Source organism: Danio rerio, chromosome 5 (genome assembly GCF_049306965.1).
Source record: "Danio rerio strain Tuebingen ecotype United States chromosome 5, GRCz12tu, whole genome shotgun sequence".
Taxonomy (NCBI): domain Eukaryota; kingdom Metazoa; phylum Chordata; class Actinopteri; order Cypriniformes; family Danionidae; genus Danio; species Danio rerio.
Genome location: NC_133180.1, coordinates 29,283,453 through 29,309,515, shown reverse-complemented (window position 1 = coordinate 29,309,515; position 26,063 = coordinate 29,283,453). Strand labels below are relative to the sequence as shown.

General features: G+C 36.5%; 2 protein-coding genes across 5 annotated transcripts in view; both read left to right on the top strand.

Moving 5' to 3' along the window:
* The window catches only part of traf2a (Tnf receptor-associated factor 2a), a 77,916-nt gene extending 74,093 nt beyond the window's left edge, over positions 1-3,823 (top strand). The window contains exons 11-12 of the transcript XR_012406884.1: positions 3,198-3,369; positions 3,753-3,823. The gene's annotated coding sequence lies outside the window, so the exon portion shown is untranslated. The remainder of the gene's footprint in view (positions 1-3,197; positions 3,370-3,752) is intronic.
* tncb (tenascin Cb) overlaps positions 3,786-26,063 on the top strand; it is a 129,666-nt gene continuing 107,388 nt past the window's right edge. For 3 of the 4 annotated variants that reach the window (XM_068221089.2, XM_021475994.3, XM_073949760.1), the window contains exon 1: positions 3,786-3,823. The gene's annotated coding sequence lies outside the window, so the exon portion shown is untranslated. Of the gene's footprint in view, positions 3,824-15,049; positions 15,441-26,063 lie in introns of those variants that run through there. The other variant, NM_130907.2, reaches the window with a different exon arrangement.

Genomic DNA, 26,063 nt, shown 5'->3' with positions numbered 1-26,063 from the left:
AAGTTGCCTCGGGTATATAAACCAGGTGCTTTTTTTTGTTTGTGTCATTCAAAAAAGTTCATGTCAGTTCATAGATGCCACCTAGGGTTAAACCGGCCATTATCTGTCATATAATACAGCACCAATCTGTTGATGACCTAAACAGACAGGAACAGAGAGAGAGAAAAAAAGAGAGTCATACTGTCATAAAGTTCATAAAGTGCAACGAGGACAATTTTCATTAGAAATAAATGGCTGAGAATTTAAATGGATACATTTAATTTGGCCCCTGCAGCACAAAAATTACTGAAATGTCACCAGTGAGTATTTGCAATTGAATAAAACTACATTGAGCCTTGTTGTTATCTGGGTAACTCTAATAGGAAATCATGGCAGACTCGGATCCAGAGTACTTCTTAAATCATCGAGGGGGTCTAATAAAGTAAAGCTTATTTTTTGTGGAAACAAATCTTTTTTTTTTTTTTTTTGTACAAATTTAAGTGGATTAAACATAAAAAAAGTTAGGTAATTCTATCGATTTGTGTATTTCTACAGTGTGTATAGCATGAATAAAAAATATATTGTTAATTTATTTATTTAAATCAAATTATTGTTTTATGTGAAACTTGTTTTATCTACTTATTTGTGTTATTTATTTTAATAATGTGTAAAATTATCAGATTATTTTGATTGCTTTATTTTAATTTAATTTTAATTTGTTTATTTTATTGTACACGTTTGTATTTTATTAATGAAATTATTAATATAATTGTTTTTAAATACTGTTTAGTTTTTGTGCTCAAAAAATTCTCTGTTCCCCATAGCATTCTCTTGTGAATCCACAGTTTGAAAACCTCTAGTGCAATCAATAAGAAAGTTCTTACTGTAGGGTCCTGGTTAAAAGATGACTAAGTCTTTCACTGTTGGTTCACCATTCATTTATTGGTCACACTCCATAGAATTAGTTCACATTATTTCATCATGAATCACTGTAAGAACTAGAGAGAAAATAAACAAACAACAAACACAAATATATCCCAAATATAACTAAGCCAACATCAACATCAATCAACAATCTTAAACAAATAAACCAAATTACCTACTTTTCCCTCAAACCAGGAGCTATAACTCATGAAGGAGAAATCCGTGTTTTCATTCATTACTACACGCAATTTATACATCCGGTAAGCTCCGCATTTTTGATGTCAAGTCCCCAAACAACTTAATTCCTTCAACAAATCAACCCGTATACAAAATACAACACAACCTAAAAAATAAATAAGTTCAAAATCATGAACAAAGTAACACATTATTTCAAGTTTCTTTACACTGTGGCAGATGTTGATTTAATAACTTTTGCAAAAACATTTCAAGAATAGTTTGCTATTAATCTGTTATCCTGCATTTATATTGCTGAACGAATAAGCATTATGAAACTTTCAGTCACATTCATATTATACTTAGATACAAATCCATAATGTGCTCCATTATGATCACCAAAAAAGTTACTCACTATGTTTCTTTATTAAAATGAATAAAAACCCATTAAAATCAAGATCTCAATTACAAGGGTGACCTGGCCAAGAGGTTCGCATCACATGATTTATGAAAATAATAATAATAATAATAATAATAATAAATAGAAAGTTAAGATAATATTAAAAATATAGTTTAGTTATTCTGCTATACCACATCACGATATGTTAAACTTGTTATGAATGCACTGTTGTTATAAAGGATAGAGCGAAAAGATTTGATTGGGATGAGCTCAGATATTTTTAGTTCAGACTGAAGAGTATTCCAGGATGAGGGGGCGGCAAAACTAATTTCAGGTCATACACAGGGAACAGTCAAAATGATAAGATTCACTTGAACGTACGGCACACTGGCTTTTTGACTTATGAAGAAGGAAACATGAGTATAAAGGCACCAGACCCAGATGAGCCTTGTAGATCAGAGTCCTCCAGTAGGTGTACCGTTTTCTATACAGAGAAGGCCACTCAGCTTTGGCATGCAGTTCACAATGGTGAGTTAGTCTATGACAGCCTTTAACAAACCTCAGAGCGCTGTGATAAACAAAGTTAAGGCTGAAGACATTAAGCTGAATCATTCATATATAAAACATCACCATAGTCAAGCAATGGTAAAAATCTTGCAGACACCAAATGTTTACGAGCTTTAAGAGAAAAGCAGAATGCATATCAATAATAAAACCAAAGCTTAACTCAATTTTGGAACAAAATTTGCTACGTGTGCTTTGAAGGACAGCTCTTGATTGAGTAAAAGGCCTAAGTGCTTATAGCTAGACACTAAATTTATTTGTTGACCTTGGGCAGTGATAGTTAATGCTTGGTTTTGCACAGTGGTGGAACAATTTGTGAAAATCATTAATTTAGATGTATCTCCATTTAAAACCAATTTTAAATCCCGAAGACGAGGCTGAACAATATTAAAAGCAGACTGTTAGGATTGTATGGCCTGAACAAGTAAAGGAGAGCAACAATAAATCACTGTATCATCAGCAAACAGATAATAAAAGGCATTTGGAAGGTTGTCGCACAAGTTATTAATGTAGATAGAAAATAATATAGGCCCTAATACTGATCCCTGCGCCACTCCTTTAGGAACCTCTAAAGATAAAGAAGTCAAATTGGCCATATGGACACATTGTGTTCTGTTAGACAAGTAATTAGCAAACCAAGTGGTTCCCTTTAACTCATCACAATCTTACGTTGAAAAAATAAATTGAAATTACTTAAGTAAGTTCTTTTTTTAAATTTGATAAGACATGCAATGACTTTTTATAGTGTAGGCTGCATGTTTCTATCCATAGATGTGAATTGGACTCATGGTCAAACCTGAAATATCGCATACAGTATTTGCAAATAAAGCACCGCTTCCATCTAGTGAGTCAAAGAGGACAAATTGGGTCATTTTCTGATAAACTGGTATATTTTGTAATCATGCATTATTCCAAAGTGCACATACAAATAGGGGGATGGTGGAATAGTTAGTTACAATTAAGAATTGTAACTAACTTCATTGTTCATGAAGTGAACTACACTTTATTGCAATACATCTACATAAAAATCTAAGAATAATTGGACAGTCTGATAGTCTTTACATGATTCTATCCATATGTGCAGCTATTCATTTCAATAAATTGTTGATATCCAGTTATCCTTGAATGAGATGCTAAATCTTTCTGAAATGTCCAGGTTTACTTGTGGACCTCACAAGTTGAAGAAGTGGGTTTCCATGACAGATCTGTCAGTCACTGAGCTGTGGTCTAGATATGGAGCCACCAGGAAACCGGCAAACAGATGGCTTGGTGTCTTGAGAATGAAGCTTCCTCACCCACCCCCATCAAACCCCCAAAATAAACCATCGGTAAGATACTGTAAGCCCCTTGGATTTGTTTAAACTCCTCATCCAGACTAATGCACAATTCACCACAATTTACTGCTGCTTCCTAATCTTGTACTTTAACCATTCTGACTGATTTTCACCTCAAGGTTTTCTGAATTTCTAGAATTGGTAACATCACTTCTGGTATCCAGGAATAAAGTATGAACTGATCTCTTTGCTCATTTGCAATTAAATCAATCATAGATGACTCACAGCATTTGCTGCATATTTTTTTTACCCAAACTGTGGAAGGGTTCATCTTTATTTTTGGGGCAGGCGTCTGATCCTGTGGTCCCAAAGCTGTTGAAGGGGACAGGGTTTAGACTCAAGCAGGTGTCCACACTGACATCTGTTTCAATTCTCAGGGGAACCACCAGCAGATCCGCAGAAACCCTCTCACAACATAGTGGACCAGCACTGATGAACAACTAAAAAGGTATGGGATTTGACTTATTTATTTTTTTGTGAGAAACTGTATTTAAATTGTTCTGTGAGTGGAGGGTAAATGGATTACATTTCATTTCTTTGGGCCTTAAATTGGATAATTTGTCTCATCAGCACAAAAAAAAAGAGAGAGAGAGAGAGAAATAAAATCTTGATCCTACACTTGAATAGCTATGTTTCCACAAAGATGGAAATTAAATTTGTGTGCAAAACTGGAGTATTGCATAAAAAAACAAGCGAATAAAGCAGCGTTTCCATTCAATCAAAGTCAAAGAGAACAAAATCTTAATTTCCTGATTAACTTGTGCCAAATATTAAAATAAAAAATTGAGTATATTGAGGTAGGAGAAGCTGCGTGAATCTTTTCCTTATTTAATAAATGACTTGCGCCTCAGAAGACAATGCTGACATGCAATGAACACGTGGTGGCATTTGAAGGCATGAGACACGGAGCACACACACTCTTGACAGTTATGATAATATAATAACACTATTACTGAGATGGTTAAGGCATTTTAGAATGACCAAAACAAAATTTCAGATGTTTTACAATGTGCTCAGCTTGCTGGTTTGTCCATTCACAGACATTTTTATCGTCACTTGATCTCTTCTGACAAAATCACATTTCTGCTATAAGACTTTCTTTTTATTAATGCGCATCCTGGAATTTGTTCGGTAAAAAGTGTTTCCATCGCAGTTTATGCGCGTCTTTTCTTATCAAATAAAAATGTATTCTACTGAGTCATGAGCATTTTTTTTATGCCTATTTTCAAAATGTATGCCCATCTTGCTGTTTCCATCAACCGTTTTTTATGCGCTATCCAAAATGCAAATAAATATAGGTGGATGAAAACATAGCTATAAGAGATCCGCAGATAGCTGAAATGTCACCCGAATCCGAGGCTTGATTAAAATCCATCCACCCGCCAGCACATATAAGTTTATGTGATATATCCACCCGATCGTCACTTTAATAATTCTAATTCTTTGTTTTAAGCATGATGATGATAGGTCAGCTTGGACCGTTTGTTATTAACAGCAGATTCAGTGAGCTAATCTGCGCATTCCTTGCCAGAGACGACATGGAAGGGGCGTACTGCATATCAAGGCAGCACAGGTTCACACATGCATCCACTTAACTTCCAGTGGTATTTTTTGCTGTCCTACGAATGTAAGAACTTAAAATGCCTGTCAGATTTTGACTTGACCGGCCTTTCGATTTAGCACATACTGTACATGATGTTTCATATTTGAGGTACCGGTCTTGTGGCTTTCATATAAAGGGACAGCCGTTGCATAGCCTATGACATACCCAGCACTTGATTCAACCTACTGTAGTTAACCTTTGCTAGAACGCTTCCTCACGGCACTTTTGTTTTGTTTTTAATTCTCCCTTTTTATGTTTCTCTCGGATTGCTTTTGCCCTCATGTCTACTTTAACATATCTGTTCAAAAAACACAAAGCCAAAATCAAGTCATTCACCCGTGACCCACCCGCAATTCATCATAATGTATTTTCTTATATCCTGACCTGCCGATTATCCTCAGCGCTTGCAGATATAACCGCCATCTGCCTAATAGCTATTGTAGCAAAAACAGCATACAATTATAACAAAAAACAAACTAAATAAATAACCTGCTGGAAAACTTAATAGTAAAAAAATCTATTAATAATCATAATTGACATATTATTAACCACAACAGTCAATGTTTATTCTTAATCCTAATTATTAAAATAAAAAAAGATAAATTTATAAGTACATTTTATAAAAAAAAAATTATTACATAAATATATAAATACATTGAAAATATCAAATGTAATAGAATTGGTGACCAATTTCTTTACTTTCTCAGATGTTACCCATCTGGATTTTGTCTAAAAATTATTAAAAACTAAATTCCTAAAATTAAAAGAAATATATAAATAATCAAATTCATTTTCTGTTCATTAAAAAAAACATGACTGCCTTCTCCATATATATTTTCACTGCAACAAAACAACTAGCCTACCTCCAGGTACTCCGGTTTCCCCCACAAGTCCAAAGACATGTGCTTTAGGTGAATTGAGTAAGCTAAATTGTCCATGGGGTATGTGTGTGAATGAGACTGTATGGGTGTTTCCCAATGATGGGTTGCAGCTAGAGGGGCATTAAACATGGCTGCATAAAACATATGTTGGATAAGTTGGCGATTCATTCCGCTGTGACGACCCCTGATTAAAAAAGGGACAAAGCTGATAAGAGAATGAATGAATGAAAATCACTAGCCTATTTACTTTATGCCAAAGCTGTGATCATTAAACATAGCAAATAATCTGAGAGCTTAAAGATTGTGCAATTAATCTGCGGATCATATACAATCCAATCCTAGGGGATCATGGATCAGCCGCGATCCATTTAACCCTTAGCAGGGATTGGCAGAGTGTAAATAACATCATTTTATCCTTTAAAATTTGATGTGTTTATCATAATGTCTGGAAATCTTATTTTACTGATAATCCAGACAGTAATAGATATTCGACTTGCCTTTGTGTATGTATCGTTTTCCCAACAACGCAATAAGATGTCTCATCAAGTATTAATGTCATTTTCATTTGCCCATTTCTTGTAAAATGTAACCATGCGTGAAAAAAAAAATCCCAAAAGCCTGCTCGCCCATATGAAGCATTGATCTGTGCCCATCTAAAATTAAGCAGCTCTCTGTCTTCATGCATTTCAAGTGTTCTTGTTGGCTTTGGCCAGGATTCTGCTCGTTTCTCCCCCACACTTGACCTGGATAATAAGATTAAAAAGCCCTCTGATCAGTAATGCATGCTACATCTCGGAGGGAATATTTTGAAAGCTCTGGATGTGTTTGTTGTATAATGCTGACAGTAAATCACAGGAAGGCTGGCACTCGCTCCGTGCCGATTACACAGTGGCACGGTGAAGATGTGGGTCAATCTCTGAAGGAAATGGTGAGGATAGATGAGGATACAGATGACTTGAGCTCTCATAAAGGATTCCAGACATGAGCCCGGCAGTGATATTGAATCCTGGGCTTCGTGCATGTCTTGTAAATAAAAAATCTTCTGCAAACAAAAGAGACTGCTGCTCTTATCGCTTTATTTTTGCTCCCGGTGGAGGGAAAGAGAGAGCTAGGAAGCGAATGATAGGGTAGGGAATTGCATTCAGACTCTTTTGTATTCTGTTTAAACAATGAAGTGGCATTGTTGGCATTTAGTGTTATGGAGGAGGCTTTGCAGAAAAGGTCAGTAAGAGTGCGCCTACATGTAGTTTAAAATGAAAACACAGCACCACAGACATATTAATGACTCCAAGGGTCCTATAGACAAACTTCAGTGCTGTGCTGTAAGTTTAGTAGGAATCGAGTTGCTTATACTGTATAGAGCCTAAGGCTACACTGAGTGGATAAAAACAAAACTAACACTGGTGTCTTCACTGATTTTTAGAATCAGAAGTAGATGTCTTTCTTTCTTTCTTTCTTTCTGTTTTCCAAGGCTACATAAAAAATCTGTGATGACAAATCTGACAAAGTGGTATATATTTTTTGTCATTCATACATTCATTCATTCATCCATTAATTCATTCATTTTCTTTTCTGCTTAGTCCCTTTGTTTGTCAGGGGTCGCCACAGCAGAATGAACCGCCAACTTATCCAACATATGTTTTATGCAGCGAATCTCCCTCCAGCTGCAACCCAACACTCGGAAACCCATGCACACGCTATCACACACATTTTTATTTATAAATATTTATTAAATAAATTGTGTTACATGGTAGGGCTGCACAATATATCATTTTAGCATTGATATTGCAGTGTGATCAGTACAGTATATGCAATGTTGAGTTTGAATTATTATATACGTATTTGAAATATGAAATATGTGTTTTTTTAGGCTTGTGACTGAGGATTTTAAAAGCATTCAGGCCTAAGAAAATGTACTGTTTTTAACAATTAAGTTAATGGAATTGTTTATATATTAAATGTTATATATATGGTATATATATGGTGTTTATAAACACACACACACACATATATCTATATATATATATATATATATATATATATATATATATATACACACACACACACACACAAATAACAGAAGAAAAAATATCAGAAATACTGTGAAAATTTCCTTGCCCTGTTAAACATCATTTGGGAAATTAAAAAAAAAAGAGAAAAAATCAAAGGGGGCTAATAATTCTGCCTTGAACTGTATATAAGAAAAAATCTCCTGATACATTTAATTTGGCTCCTGCTGCCCAATCATTACTAAAATGTCAACAGTAGTATTTGCAATGGAACAAAACTACACTGAGCTTTGTTGTTATCTGGGTAACTCTAATAAGACCTCATGGCAGACTCGGATCCAGAGTACTTCTTAGATCATCGAGGGGGTCTAATGTAGCTTACCCAATTCACGTATAGCGCATGTCTTTGGACTGTGGGGTAAACTGGAGCACTCAGAGGAAATTCACGCGAACACGGGAAGAACATGCAAAATCCACACAGAAATTCCAACTGACCCAGCTGAGGCTCGAACCAGTGGCCTTCTTGCTGTGAGGCAACAGCGCTACCCACTGTGCCACCGCACCGCCCTTGCTAATGCATTATTAACATTTAAATCCATGATTGTTATGAAAGCTTATTGTAAAGTGTGACCTTTGTATCATTGTCTATTTTCGAATGGTATTTTTCATTTTCTTTCTATTTTAGACGTGCTGAAGTTAATGCTTTCGCTGGTATAGTTGTAAAATGTTGTTTATTATCTTTCTTAGCACAGTCTAGTTTTAGCGTAGTATTTAGTTTTGCCATCAAACATGTATTTTCATTTTATTTTTCCCAGTTATGTTTTTTTCTAGAATTTATAAAATCTTTTGTTAAATAAAAACAAATACTAAGACACTTTTTATGCTTCTCATTAGTTGAAATGCACAGATCCACTAGTTTTCGTTGGTTTGATATTCTCTATGCACACTTTATCCATCACAGCGGGCTGAGTGGTTTCGGGGTGAGGATGAACTGAGGCTGTGCCATTTCCCTGAGCTCAAATCAGTCTGTCTGGACGTGGGATTAAGGGGGTGAAGAGGGACATGAAGCTTTTTAGACAGCTCAAAATCTTCACAGACTTTGCACGCAAAGATGGATCGGTCATGGCTACCAAACCCTGTATTAGTGGTGCAGTTACTTGTTGAATCAAACTCAAAAGTTGTCTTTACACTTCAGCGTTTGGATGAAGTAGTTCAGTAGTTATGGATAATGTGTTAGAGTGTGATGCTATGGATACATGGCTTCAACTATTCTAACAAACCAACAAGTGGAAATCTTTCCGTGGCTTCTTTTGTGTTGGACTGACTTCAGATCTGATAGAGTCACTCAGTGCTTCCAGGATTTGGTTTGCTATATTTCATTAGGATTTCAGCTGTGTTGGAGATGCTTCCAACCTCAGACCAGCACACACCTACTTTGAAGTTCTGTGTAATTTATTGAGCTCACGTTGCTTATTTGAGAATGACATCATGAAGGATGTGGCAATGATCAGGTCCAGGGATGGAAAGGCTGGTAGATTTCCATATAAATGTTGCTAAATTTATGGAGCTGCTGCTTCATCATTATGAGTCATTTCAGGAGTTTTTGGTGTGTGATTTGCCCTAAATAATGTGAATGACTACATGTAGTGGTTGGGTTTCTGATCCCTCTTTAATGCATTACATTGGGGAGACCATAGCAACATATATTTTTATATGCAACGCTTTTGTGTTTCCAACTTTTGGCAGGTTTTAAGTGCAGTGTTTTAGACTTTGAAAATGTAATATTCCCATCTGTTACAAGTTCATTTCCAAACTGTTTTCAACACAGTCAATTTAAAAGACGAAGAAAAAAAATCAATTACATATCAGTGTTTAAGCCGACAGCTAGCTCTCTGCAACTCTCACATTGTCGCCCACTGAAGCTAAACAGGGCTGTGCCCAGTAAATATGGGAGACCACATCGGAAAGCTACTGTAGGTTGTTGTCGGAAGTGGTGTTAATGAGCCCAGCAGGGAGTGCTCAACCTGCAGTCTGTCTGGGTTCTAATACCCCAGTATAGTGAAGGGGACTCTATTGGTCAGTGAGTACCATCCTTCGGATGAGACGGTAAACTGAAGTCCTGACTCTCTATGGTGTTTGAAAAAGATTAGGGGTTTAACCCTGGCATCCCCACTGGCCTCCGTCTATAATGGCCTTCTAATATGCCCTTATCATAAACTCCTCTCCACCAATCAGCTAGTTTGTGGTGTGCAGTCTGTCACAATATGGCTGCCGTCACATTACACTGGTGCTGCACACTGGTGGTGGACGAGGAGATTACCCCCAATTTGGAAAGCGTTTTGTGTCTAAAAAAGCGCTATAAAAATGGAAGTAATTATTATTATAATTATTATACCATATAATATCCATATTTAAATGTTATACATTGATTCATGAATAATTTCTTCGTAAAGGCTTAATTAATAATTTGTTAAAAAAAGATTGTCTGTCTGTCTGTTTGACACACGCAGGCGCACACACACACACACACACACACACACACACAAACAACCATGTATACGTATGATTGGCATAGGTCTCTGTTTACAGAATGCTTGTGTTTCCACGACTGAAATCTTTTTTAAATTCATGACAGTCAGTTATTTGTGAATTTAGTTTATTGTGAAAAAGTGATCTGAGAAAAGGCATTGTTCACCCTGAAAGGAAAATTCTGGCATCATGTATTCATCCTCCGCTTGTTCCAAAACTATTTGAGTTCCGTTCTTCTGTTGAACATGAAGAATTACTGAAGAATGTTGCAAAGCAGCAGCCATTTAATTCCACAGTATTTATTGTTCCTGTATACATTTATAAAAGTTTAGAACCACTTAGGTGTGAGTAAATGGTGTTGAAAATGTCATTCTTGTGTGAACTTTCCTTTTAAGTCCACTATATTAAATGACTGAATAAGGATATGTGCATATTTGTGTGTTAGAATACCATTTTAACATGCTGCATGACGTTCTTTTCAAAATGCTAATAATGCCTTAATAATAACAATTAAAATAATTCTTTACATTTATGTAGCACTTTTTTTTGGGTACTCAAGCACTTGACAGCTATATAGGGGAACCTTCTCATTCACCACCAGTCTACAGCATCCACCTGCTGGATGATGCAATGGCAGAAATGTTGTGCCAGACCACACATCTCATTGGTTGAAAGCAGACAGATTTATGAAGCCAACTAGAATATGGGGATGGTTAGGAGGCCATGATGGACAGAGGCCAGTAGGCAAATTTGGCCAGGATACCAGTGACACACACCTATTCATTTCAAAGAACCTTCTGGGATTTATAACGATCACAGAGAGTCATGACCTCTGATGAGATTAAAATCTCATCTGAAAGATGGTGCTCACTGAACAGTATAGAGTCCCCTTCACTATACTGGGGTGTTAGGACCCATACAGATAACAGGTTAAGCACCCCAATGCTGGCCTCACTAACACCTCTTCCGGCAGCAACCTAGCTTTCCAATGTGGTCTCCTATCAAATTACTAACCAGGTTGCAGCCATGCTTAGCTTCAGTAGGCGACCATGTGAGAGTTGCAGAGAGACACATTTGCACATATTCGATATTGATTCATTTTTGTTATTTTTGTTCTTGAATTATTATTTATCAGTAATAGTCATTGCTAAATGACATTTAAAATTTAATTTATATTTATATTTACATTATTTTATTTTATATTTTTGCTTAGAATTAAAAAATATATATTTTATAAGGATATCTTTACATCATGTACACAGTTCACGATCACACTTTATTTTGATGGTCTGTTTGTTGAATTTAAGTTACATTGCATATATATGCCAGCTAATTCTCATTAGATTATAAGTAGACTGTTAGGTTGGGATTAGGGTTAGTATAAGTTTCTTATAGTCAGTTAAATGTCTGTTGAAGGGGCAGTGTCAGATGTCAATTATTAACAGATATTAAGCAGACAGTCTACTAATACTCAAATGGACCATCAAAATAAAGTGTTCCTCAATTCACCACGGGTTTTAAAGGATTGGGATGAGTTAGTTCTTGTTTCAAAAAAAAAAAAAAAAACACCCTCTACAAGATTTACTGTCTTGTTTGTAAAAGCTAGTACATTCATTTCACAGTTACCAATAGGAACGGAAGGCTAGTACATTCATAATATACATTCGTTTAACTGTGGTATACGGGGAAGAGAGCGAATAGCCAGGCAAATATTGAACAAGCCTGTGAGCTGTCACAAACAATGATCTACATGCGCGAGTGTGTCCTCGTACTGCTGTTGGAAAGTAAACTTTTATAAGGGAAGCTGTTGAGGATGAGTGTTCAAAGAGAAGAGAGCATGATTAAAGGCTAACCAGCTTCCATTTGCAGTTCTACCAGATATGAGGGAGATTTTGTCCTCCTGTAGGAATTTGCTGAGCTTAACGAGAATATATGAGATGAGACGGTGGCTGAAATGCACAGAGAGGAAACCCATAAGCATCATGGCCGTTCAAAGATAGCAAGCAAAACAATGCGCTGAGAGAAACAGAGGAACTGCGGAGAGAGGCTTGCCAAGAGAGGCTTTCTGAGATATTTGATTGCAGAATTGCTCCTGAATTACCTTGGCAAGAATGCAGGTTACACTCCATAGACGGGCAGAGGAAATCATGCCAGGAGAGCAGTGGGTATCATTACGCTATCATGTTTGCAGCGTTCATTGTGTCTGCAAGCAGTGCATTGCTCTGCTGTTTTGTTAATGGCTTTTCTTCTTCTTCCTTTATCCTCTCTTGGAGCATTGGTGGATAGGTTTATTGTATTTTAAATGAAAGATAATTAGTCTACATTATGCACACAGCCGACCTCGAGTAAGCTGAGAAAATGAAGTTTCTTAAAGGACCAGTCCGCACATAAAATTCATCATTTATTCACACTTATGTTGTTCCAAATCTGCATAACAAGGAAAGTTTTTTACAACTTAAACAAGACTGTTATTCTATCTTTTTTTTCTCTTGACAGCCACTGATGACTATGAACAATCTATTTCAGTTATAACTGTGTATATATTTACATTATTGAAGACATAGTTTATCCAAAAAAGTATTTTAAATTTACCTGTTTAACTACTGCTTTGACTTTCTTCTTTCTTCAAATGTTATTTTAAAAAAATTCTAATGGCTTTCACAATATTTTTCCTATTATGAATGTCAGTGGCTACAGATTTCCAGCTTTCTTCGATTTTTTTTTTAATGTAAAAAAAATTTTTTATATATATATATATATATATATATATATATATATATATATATATATATATATATATATATATATATATATATATATATATATATATATAAATATATATATATATATATATATATATATATATATATATATATATAAATATATATATATATATATATATATATATATATATATATATATATATATATATATATATATATATATATATATAATAAACACAAAAACAACACAGAGAGAGGCATGTAATGTTAAAAAGATGCAGAAATAGTTGTTTCATGTCTGCCTTTTTAGTTAATCCCCTTTTATTTTATTCTTTTTCACTTTTATAAATGTCCTAGACAATATATTTAAGGAAAGGTAGAATGATAGAAGTAGTAACACATCAATTACAACATATTTACAACAAAGTTTCACAAAATGGCACATAGTTAAACGGAAATCAACCATAACAGTACATTATAAACTTGTGAAGCAACAAAACATGTGGGTATACACAATTACCAATGATTAATATTAATTAAACACACCCAGCATTACATTAAAAAAGTAAGCATATGGTGTACACATCTGTATGGCCTCAACTGCAATGCTGAAGTAGACATTTTGAAATATTCTGAGGATGTTTTTAATGTTTTGTTTATCATTATAAATCAAAATCAGACATGGAATGCAAATGATTCCATTTCCACTTCACCACTGGAGAGTAACCTGATTTTTAAAAGAAAGTTTTGTAAGAACAGTTTACATGCGTCTCTGGCTTGCAAATAAATATCAAAAGGGAAAAAGCAATGTGTGCAATTGAAAGAATTCCTGATCTAGAAAGAAAACAAGCTTTCAAATATCTCATACCAGCTTACTAATTATGAACAGGAAAGGAGTTTTCACATCAGGAGTTTTAAACCTTGTTTATGCACAGAATTCAGTGTTTAGGGTGTAAATCTTTGGTGCTTTCAAGTAGCTAGACTTAAGTTTTTTGCAAAATCAAAAGCACATAATTTGTGCTGTGTTAATAGCATCATTTGATTGCAGGACTGTCTGTTGTAGTGTATTAAATTGATGTTTTGGCTCCACAACTCCTGTTTATATCGGTCCAGACCTCTTCTCTGAGTGCCAAAGGCTGCTCTTTGTAAACTGACCCTAATGGAATGGTCATAGTTGGCAGGATCAACAATATAATTGCCCTTAAAAGCAGAAAGTGACAGGAGTCTGCTTGGACAGAGGATCCCTTGTGCAAATAAGCTTGAATTTAAGTGTAGCTCTGCTAAGTCAGCACAAGGCAGCTCAATAGACACCAGTCCATAGCAGACATCGTTTACAAAAAAAATCAGAGAGGTTAAGCTCAGCTCAGGTTTGCTTGATATGTAAATAATCCCACCCTAAAACAACACAAATATGACAAATTTCATTTCAATGGTTTGACCATGTCTGGACCGAGCTGTTTGGTTTGTTTTGTTTCAGTCTCTATGAACAACACTTTTGGCTTCCTTCTAAAATTTGGGACTGAATTTACACAATTAAATGTCCGCTCTTTGATGACCTGCCCATCTTGGCTCCTGAAATGGACCTAAAAAGGTTGTGAGCTGAGCTTGCGTGACACTTAACGGCCAGCAACTGTGTTTTCAGCAACTGAAAACACACAAAACACACACTACCCAGCTGTCCTGCTGCTCCCCACTGGGCCCTGGCACAAACAAAACTCATTTGGCCTCGGCTCCCCTGATTTGAACACAGTGTCCATGGAGAGAGAGCTTCATCTTTCCACAGTCAAGTGCACTTGGCAGCCAATTAATGACAAAAGGATGAAGGAAAAAACGCTTTCTGTGGCACTTTTTGCTGTGACCATTTCATTGATCGAGTGGACGATTAAACACCAAAAAGGACAGGTAATGGATCTAACTCCCACGAGCTCCATCAAGTTGTTGTTTTCTTTCACTAAAATGTGAGGAAATTGCGTTTTGAAAGCATGCGTCTGAGCGTTATTTACAGCTATGGTCTCTTGAAGACCTTTTCTTCTTTCTGAGAGAGTGAAACATTCTGCCATAGGATCCAGTGCCAACTGAAGAGCATCGGTGCCAGCTCCTTTTCATTCTTCACAACAACCGATGGCATTATTTAGTCTGCTGTGTTGCTAAAAACAGGCTCATCGATGCTCAATGACACTCGGCGCACCAGATCTATGGGACCACGCATAAGCATTCTGACATCATACTCTCTCAGACACTCTTGAGTAGCAGATGACCATTCTGTCACTTCAGACGGAAGGAGCTTCTGCTGAAGATGAGAGCCTTCCATGGGAAACAGGTGAACTCCAAACGTCCATGTGATGCTTTCATACTTGATGGTTATAGTGGAGAATGTTTTTTTTTTTTTTTAAACATTTTGTTTATTGGGTTTTTCCAAGTTAAACACAACGTACAGAATAATCTAAATAGATCTTTCATCCACACACATACTGCCCTATACATGTCCTAAACCTCCACCCTAGGTAGTATAAATAAGCCACAAATAAGCCGTGAATAAAATTAAACAAGAAAACATTAAAAAGTCAGGTTTTAAGCATTCTGTCCTGTTATACTCAAGTGAGATATGAAGCTGCGCCAGTATTTGAAAACATGTCTTGCCACTTTTTCTAAACGAAATGCAATTTTTTTCCAAAGGCATATAAGACAACACTTCTTTAATCATGGAAGTAGACGGTGGTTTGGAATCCTTCCATCTCAAGGTTATACATTTTTGGCTGCTAGTAGGGCTATTCTAACAAATCTAAAATTAATGCATTGTTGATCAAGTAGTGTAGAATCTCCTAAGAGGGTAAAGGCTCTTACATACCAGGACGCTTTTCGTTTGCGTTTATCGTCAGCGTTTATTGTCAAGACGTTTTTTTCCAGATTCAAACCCAAGCGATTTTCACTGTCGTCAAGCAGAAGAGTATGCAAAATCTCTTTGACATTAGATGACGCTACACAACTTTAAGCTTCTGACGCCTGCTTGTAACACAGAAGAAGAAGACACGCTTGTTGTTATGGGTGGTTCAAGCAGCAGCACCAGCTCTACGTTCTTATCGCCACAGGGCATCGTCTATAATGTGCGCTCGCATTGACAGTTTTGGACTTGAGCGCCTCCAAGTGCTTTTTACTGTAACATCAGCAGCTCCGTGCACATGAACAAAAATGCAAACCTGATTTTGGTTGGAGAAGGTTTTAACGCGACGCGTCAAAACAAAACAAAACAAAAAAAAACGAGCATGTGGCGTCCTTTTTTAAATTACGTTTTTGCGTCTGCCGTTTTGCACATTGGTGTGCACGATCACATTGACGCCCTTTATTTAGTCAAAAAGCATTAAACGTTGACGGAAAACGTGAGCAAAAATCGTCCCGGTGTGCACGGGCCTTTAGTCTAGGCTCAGAATAGGGTTTTATTAAAAGGAGCTTGCACCTACATTTTAACATTTTTTAACACACAAGAATACAAAGTTCAATTTACTGCAGTTATCAGCTCAAATGAACATATTTCATGATGTTTTATATAAAATATTAGTAAAAGGACACTTTTTTTTAACCTGATTTCCTCTCACTTTTACCACAGTGCATGATTTGTAGAGTAATTTATTTGATGTTTACATACTGTATCAAACCTATAGCTCCAAATGTATGGCTTTTCCAAATACACTAAATTTGCTTGGTAGCTAAGCTGGTACAGAGTTGCACACACAATGTAGAAATGAGTCCTTTAAAACTCAGTACTACTAAATCAGCTGAGCCTGAGAAAAAAATATGTTCTAACCCTTTTTTATGAACTTGAGATTTGGGTGTTGACTATAAGAAGAAGATTGATGACACAAGCAGCTAATATTTGTTTTTCCACAGACCAGGGGTCACCAACCCTGATCTTGGAGATCTGCCTTCCTGCAGAGTTCAGCTCCACACCTGTTTGAAAATATCAAGTGCTCCTAATTAGTTGCTTTAATTGTATTTGATCAGGGTTAGGGTTGAATTGCTGGAAGTTAGATCTCCTCCTTCTTCTTCAAGACAGGATATGAAACTGCATTGAAAGCCTTACTGCTACTCAGTTTGGTGCTTGCAATGCCAAAGTTGTTGGTTTGATTCCCAGGGTAAGCTAGAACTGATAAAACATACCTTTAAAGCATTTTAGGACACTTTGGATCTGCCAAATGTGTTCATGTAAATGTAAAGAAGCCAGTTTAGATGGTTAGGGCATTTGATAAGGAGGCTTTCTGGAAGCCTTCCATTGTACGATAAGAGTTTTAAAGCATGTGCAACTACAAGGGAATGGTTTACTGTAAATCTCTCATCTGGCCTCTGAATGTCTTGGTGTATGCCCTAAGAGGAGCTGGAGGAAGCTACTGGGAATAATGACGTATGGGTGGTGTTATTTAGTCTGCTGCCTCCATGACTTGGTCCTAGACAAGCTGAGGGGAATGATTCTGATGATGATTTTTTTTATGGGATTGTTTGGATTTATGCTAACACATAAGCATTGCTCTGGTTGCTGAATCTGTTGTACAGAATGTTCCATGGTTAATATTTTTCATTCATGAAATTGTGCAATAATGTTGTTTTTTCAAAGATACAGTTTGCAGAACTTAGTGATTCATGTTAGTGTTGCCAAAATGATTGTTTCTCCAGTGGATCATGATGCAGACATGGATGATTCGTTATCAGTTCAGTAATAAATAATGACTGAATATAACATACCGACATCATTCAATACTGTATGGTGAGGGAGGTAAGATGAAGGTGAAATTAAAACTCTCCAAACAGCTGAAAACACTCACAACTATGTACAATTTACTGCTTGTGAGTTTCACTTTCATTAACTGAAGGTGTAATAGAACCCAAGACCCCTACTTTATTGCTAGGGAGGAAATACAGGCATATAGTGTAAAGCTCCTCTGCCTTTTTCTGTCACTCTGGACTATTTCACCCTATGTGTGGCCAATAAATTGAGTTCATGTTTTCTTTAATCTCTTGGTTGTTACAATGATACTTATGGATCCAGATACAAGCGTGTCTGTGTTTTCTCCACTGCATCATTCATCTATGGGCAGATATATCCACAGCCTGCTGATGGATCAATTGATAGACGCAGGTTTCAAATGCCATTTCTGAGCATCTGACTGCAATGACTATTGCCCAACAGCACTCAAAAAGCAAGTGGGAACATGTTTTTTTATTATTATTATTTGAGTAGTTGTATCATACACTTGAACTTTTTGTATTTGTTCTAAATGCTCCTGTTGTCTTCTGTGCCTGTACTTGAGTCTTGTTTGATGTATTTAAGAAGTATGTTTTCTTTGAGCAGGTAAAATTAATGGTTCACTTCATATAATGACTGCTTTTTTGAAAAGAAAAATTTTTTTTTTATTTCTTCTTTTAAAATTGTGGATGGAATGCATCATTAATGCACCGTGATATCTAATTGAACTGAATCAATGACATGATAATCGTAACCAAACCGTAAGACAACCCTGTTCACCATGTTCACAACCCTAGTTGTGATGTGATGTTAAAATTGCTGCCACCAAGTTTTTTATTTGATTATTTTTTTACTTAATGATTTAAATATGGAAAAATCATCGTTGACTGCACATTTAAAGGATCAAATGATGCGCAGCTGTAGTCTGGAGATGCATGGCAGCCGTTTGGGCTTGTTCTTGGCTCTGTGGCTCAGTGTTTGGAGTCTGTGTTGCCTCATCCAAGGTTTTCATTCCAATCGACCATTGAACTGTGCAAAGTGGCCAGACACTGGCCTGGCCTGCTAGTAATCAGAGAAGCCTGTCTGCCCTAGAGGACAAATAGGATTTAGCATGGCTTGGATTCTCGCTTTCTTCCCAGTGACAAAAAGAGCGCAACCTCCTCATCTTTCCTCCAGCAGCCTAAGACAGTGAGGTCATTTTCCAAGTGTCTCTTGAAAAGGTATCCTTCATCTGATGGTCAGACCTGACCAGACATGAGGATTGTGATGGCAACAAATCAATCACCAAGGTGTTTAGTGCCATTTAAAGAATTCCTGATTTAGAAAGAAAGCAAATGAGAATGCAGTGACTCATGCCTACAGGATGAGCAAGCTTAGTGTTACAGATGGTCTGGGTAATGCTCTGGACAAATAGGCTATTCTCCTCTGAGATTAGACATGGAAGTCTTGGAAAAGATGATATGTCTGGGGTCAGGAGTGTGTCAACATATGCTCATGCAATCATACACCTCCCCTACATCAAACAGAGTTGGGAAGATAAATTGATAAAAATAAGACAACTCTTTTGTCCAAGTAACATGATCATAGGGTTTCACTCTGAAGTCATCATGCTAAAAATAAGAGGCAACGGAAGCCATTTGACAGTTTCAGATTTCTCTAAGGATGAGGTGCTAATGAATTGAAATGACATGAAGTGTCAGATCTACTTATTTGCTGTACCACAGTATTCAACAGAAGCATTTTCTGGTCAAACTTATGAGGAAATTGCTTCCAAGAATATCTTGGTGAAACGTAACATTTGTGTATGTGTACATGTGTGTGTTAATTAGACATTGCAGAGGTTGGCATACATTTAACCACTCGTGTTTTTGTTTTTTATTCACACCAAGCTGTCAAAAAGTCATCTTGTGAAATATTCCTGTCCAAATAACTGTAGTGATGCATTTTAATATTCGTTGCTTATGATTTTCAGCAGCCAGGGGTCTCCAGATTCTGCTATTTTTTCTTTTTCTTCTTTTTTTTTCATGTATTTAAAGATTTGCAATGACAGAACAGTTGTATAGGTGTCTCCTGTCATCATATATATACAGTAATAAAGCCATCTATTAAACAATCGTACATTGGTTAGTAATTTAAGTCTTTTGTGAAGGGCAAAATTAATAGTTGAAAAAAGTCTTTTAAAAACTCCCATAGAGTACTCTGATTTCTGACGCAAGTCATACGTCAGTTTTTCTAAGGGTAAGAAAATCTGTTTTATATTGATTTATCCACATATTGACTGAAGGAATGTTAGTAGAGGACCACAACAAAAGACCACATTTTCAGGCTAGATAAGTGCAAAGGTGTAATACAGATTCTAGTCCACGACTAATGCTTCATTCCCACCAGCAGCGACTTTGTAGCTGCCCGTCGCTCTGTGTGGTGTCCTGCTGCAAAGGCAGCTCTGTAAAGGTATATACAGCACGAATACAAGCAGCCTCTGAGTGAGCTGAGAAGGGATCACGTGAGCTCTTATTGTGCTCTTATTGGTTGTTGCTCAAAAAAAGGCACTCCTCGTTTGCATAAAGTTGAAGGATTCTTAACTTTGACGCAGCGCTCAGCACGCCCACCTGGTTGCCAATGGTCACTGAAAGTCGCTCGCTCTCCTTTGAAAGAAACAATTGCCTGTTGCTTTGCCGCTATGAGTAGCTCATGGTGTGAATAAGGCTTAAGGTGTAGAATTGTGTTTTACAATTCAGAAGATAAATAACTAAAAGGTTTTCCAATAATCTTCTAAACTAATTTGTGGATTTCTTTCCAGTATGTCTTAATCATGTCACAATCCCAGAATACATGCATCCGGTACCAACATTGGATTTGCACTTAAAACAACATTGAGAAACATTAGGAAATATCTTATTGAGACAAACTGATGTTAAATAAGTTCTATACAAAATAAAAAAAATAAATAAATGTTGCTTGTGGTTTAATATTGTGGCACCTTTGAAAAATATGCCAGAGCACACCAAAAAGCCATTCTTCTAGAAAATGTCATAGTTGCAGATGTCTTCAGATTCGATAATATCTTCAGACATTACTCTTACCCCCCAAAGCAATTTTGTGTCTAATACTGTACATGTCTAATAGAAGTCTAAAACTGTGTTTCTCAACCACATTCTTTGAGGACCACCAACACTGCATGTTTTGGATGTCTCCTTTGTCTGTCACACTCATTACAGGTCTTTCAGTCTCTGCTAATGAGCTGATGATCTGAATCAGGTGTGTTTGGTTGAGGAGAGATGGAAAATGTGCAGAGCTGGTGGTCCTCCAGGAACGTGGTTGAGAAACACTGTTCCAAAACATAAATGTCTTAGCTAAAACAAGCCAACAATTGGGGTCTGACAGATATCTATGAATAGCTCTGATGTAGATTAGACATCAAATGCACAGATTATACAGATTGCGTTTGTAGAAATAAATAGTCTTTTTTATAACTAGTCTAGGGCTATTTTTAGACTATTTTTACTGACAGCCCAAACTTAATGTAGTTTTAGCCAAGGCCTTTATGTTTAGACATCTATTAAGCGTTTATTAGACTTCTTTTTAACAAAAAAACATGTGCGCTGGGTAATTGCTGATTTGGTGTATTGTAAACATTTAGCATTTTAACACCTTCATTTTAAGCATACCATGATAGATAAATGTTTCTGACTCATGATGTAGAAAGGATATCAACATCTCTTGTAGAAGGTCACCACAAGCAACATTTTTGCTTCCCTAATCATTTTTCTAAATGTGTAAATGTGCACATTGCTATAGTTGCATGCATGTACGGTGTTGCCGTGCATTCTGGTTTCTGCACAAACACAAGCAATCATACCAGCAGATTAATAGAGCATGGAGATGTGTTTACTGCTGCTGCTTTAAGAGCTCCCAGGAGGCAATAATAACTCTGTGTGTCAATAGCAGGGCACATCACAGACGGCCGGTATGGTGCTACCATATGCCAGCCTCAAGAGGAGGGATCGTGATAAAATTGTCTCAAACAGAGCTGTGGAGAGAGAGAGGGACAGTGGGCAAACACACTCTTTCACTGAAGGTGATAGAAAGAAAATGTAACCAGAGGGGTCAAAGGCTCCTGGGTCATCTTGATGGATAACATTTCAAGATTTAGTGATTTGTTGCAGATCCTTTGCCAGCATATAAATACTTTCACAACGCGGGGGATTGTTTTCAGCCAAACATTGAGAGCAGACATAAGATTATTGGAAACAGGAAGGCTCTGTATCTGATCTGTATTGCATGTCGTGCTGGTATTGGATGAGCACATCTACACATCCCAGAGTCTCTCAATTAGACTGTGCTCTAATACACTGAGGGCATGATTGCAGAAACCCGCTGTTTGAGACGCTGCGTGACACTGACTGTGGAAGGCAGAGCTATGAATATCCGTGGCTTAACTTTTCTGCTTGGATGCGGTTGACTCGTTGATGCTTTCTAGACGGTTGTGATGTTGCGTTTAGACTAATTAGAGATCATGCAAACCGTATAGTTGTTCTGTTTAATTGCGCATGAAGGAATTTATGTATTTACCATTTTTGACAGCGAGCTACAGAGGTCTCATTTATAATCACATTTGATCTTAGAGGTTATGTATGTTTAAAATCCATAGCAGTTTTCAGAGAAACAATCTTTGTTTAATGGCATCTATGGTTCAACGCAAAAACATTACATCCACTTGTTAATTTTACATCCAATTAGGTATTTTATTAATTAGTTATCAGAAATAACACAAAAATGTGTTATTTATGTGTAAAAAGAACACTAAAATGATGTTTGGGGAACCAAAAGCTTTTACAACATCACTGTTAAATCCTTTTTGTTTGTTTTAGTCACCTGTAATTTTAATAGTGTGAGCAGTTATTTTCCTTGTTAGCCGAGGTGCAGTATTTGGGAATCCCAAGCAATTCTTGCCACTTACTATTCTTATGTAAAGTATTTGAATGATAACTAGTGTTCATTTATTAGGAGATTGATTATTAATTAGAGTTTCATAGTTTTCACATCTGAAATAGAGACATATACAAGTTTTTTTTTTGTGTATAAATTTATTTCTGTGAAGCACATGTATACATGGTATTTTAAAATGATGTCCTTTGATTTGAGTACAATAATGTAGTGCACACACTAAAGATTTATAGTACAGCGCCTCATTACAGACGATTATTTATCCCATCAGTTCATGCTAAAATTGTTAATATCACACAAGGTTTACGTATAGGCACAGTTGGTTGTGTTTAAAGTGAATGTGAATGCAAACAGTTAGGAGAAAAAGGGATGCGTGACAATATTTGCAGACAGACCAATAGACTAAACATTCTGCAGCCTGTCGTCAAACAGTTATTGGCTGTAGTAGGAAAAAGAATAAGTAAGTGGGGACCACCGACAACTACACACACTGTAAAAGATTATATGTCAAAATGTCATGACAGCAAAATGTTTACATGTTGCTTTAACTTATTTTAATAAGTTATGCAGGTTTCAACTCATTTTTTTAAGTTACAAAAAGGTTTCATATGTTTAGTCAGTCTGATTGATGTAAGTTGACATGACTGGAAAAGTTCATTTGATTTAACTAAAAAATTCAAAACAGCAAGATTTTTTTCACAGTGCAGTGGGTGAATTATGACATTCATTTTGGGTCAAATATTACTTTAATATTAATATAATTTTATTAATATGATTAATTGATTCATTCATTTATAACAAATATTTTTATGCGATGGCTCAGTGGTTAGCACGTCGCCTCACAGCAAGAAAGTCACTGGTTCGAGTCCCGGCTGGGCCAGAAGGTATTTCTATGTGGAGTTGGCATGTTTTTAACATGTTCATGTGGGTTTCCTCCAGGTGCTCCGGTTTCCCCTACAGGCCAAAGACATGCTTTAGGTGAATTGGGTAAACTGCGTAAATTGCGTGCGTGCGTGCGTGCGTGCGTGCGTGCGTGAATGAGAGTGTATGGGTTTTTCCCAGTACTGGATTGGCTTGAAGGGCATCCACTGCATAAAACACATGCTGGAATAGTTCCACTGTTGTGACCTCTGATAAATCAGAGACTAATATGAAGGAAAAGATTGATTGAATGAAATATTTTTATTTTTGTTCATTTGATTTCAACCACCATTTTATTTGTGTATTATGTGTCTTAGTAATGTTTTAGCTTTGTCATTGAAGAAATGTATCTTTGCCTACTTTAGCCTAAGTTTCTACCTTTATTTTTATTGTATATTTTGCTACCTTTTATGGTTCTATTTTTTAAAATAAAGAAGTTAGTTTTGCTTAACTGCTCAGACAGTTTACAAAATAGTAATAATAACCTCATAAATAATCATGGATCACTATTTTCTTGAAAAACATGGTGATATGATATTTTTGCCATCCATCCATTAATCCATGAATCCATCCACCCATCCATCCATCCATCCATCCATCCATCCATCCATCCATCCATCCATCCATCCATCTAGCCATCTATTTGTCTGTCAGTTTATTTATCTTTTTTACTTTAAATCTCCATCCATCAATCTTTTTGTCTGTCTGTTTGTCTGTCTGTCAGTTTATCTATCTTTTTGTCTTTAAATATCCACCCATCCACCCATCCATCCATTCATCCATCTACAGTACTTATCTGTGCGCCCACCTGTCCGACAGTTTATCTATCTATCTATCTATCTATCTATCTATCTATCTATCTATCTATCTATCTATCTATCTATCTATCTATCTATCTATCTATCTATCTATCTATCTATCTATCTATCTATCTATCTATCTATCTATCTATCTATCATCTTTTTGTCTTTGAATCTCCATTCATCCATCAATCCTTCTCTCTTTCCTTCATTCCTAATACTTTTACTTTATCTTGCTTATTTTGAATGGACATGATGCCTGATTGCTCGCACATTCATTCATTCATTCATTCATTCATTCATTCATTCATTCATTCATTCATTCATTCATTCATTCAATCATTCATTCATTTGTTTGTTCGTTCATTCATTCATTCATTCATTCATTTGTTCGTTCGTCTATGGTATTTTATTCTCCTATTGTAATATCATCATAAAGTATTTTACCTTTATTTTATTTTGTTTCGATTGACCATTATGCTGTTGCAAACTGAAATGTGTCACATGTGAAAAGCATTTCAACACAAAAAGAGAAAAGTGGGTTCATCACTCAGAAATCTCCTTATCGGTTTAAATGCATATGATATATAAAATATCACTATGACTATAACCTGTGTATATAATATACCCTGCACTTACCTATATGATTATACGCACAATCATGTGCAGTGAAACCGAAGTTTAGACTTTTTCCGGGACAGAGCTGGAAGCAATAAGAGTCTTTCAGCGGTGTCAGAAAAATGTGTACGTGCCGATGTGGGTCTTCTCCTTCCTCTCCTTTGCACCTTCAGGCTGAAACAGTGTGTTCTTTGTCTTAAACACTGCCAAGTTGCACACACAGTTGAAGTTACGGAAACAAAAACAAGAGGGCCACCATGTCCATTAATCCTTCCGAGATACTCTCCCAGCATTTCAATGCACACCCCTTTTCTCTAATGGACTTTGCAGGCGTCTGCAGCCCGGCCCACAATAGATTCAGGGGTCTGCTGTGCACGTCAGTCACACATGAATGAACCCTGTAAGCCTAGCCCCTTCAGTCCTCCTTTATGCCACAGAGTGAATATTGAGATAAATGGATGCACCAGTCATTAGATGGGCTGGGTGGGGGTTCAAATCAGCACTGAATACAGCCTTCCTTTATACAGCTCAGCATAGCATGTTTTAAGGTGAGACACTGTAGGCACACATCATTCACCTGACAGTTTTGAGATTGGGCTTACTGGCTTTCCACAAAGTGTTTTTTTTTTTTTTTTTGACTTTTTATTTTCTTTTTTCATTCATTCATTCATTTTCTTTTTGGCTTAATCCCTTTATTAATCTGGGGTTTGCCACAGCGGAACACACCGGCTGCGACCCAACACTGGGAAATACCCATTCACACTAATTCACACTCATACACTACGTACAATTTTATCTTACCCAATACACCCATACCACATGTCTTTGGACTCGTGGGGGAAATCGGAGCACTCGGAGGAAGCCCACGAAAACACGGGGAAAACATGCAAACTCCACACAGAAATGAACAGAAACAGAAACT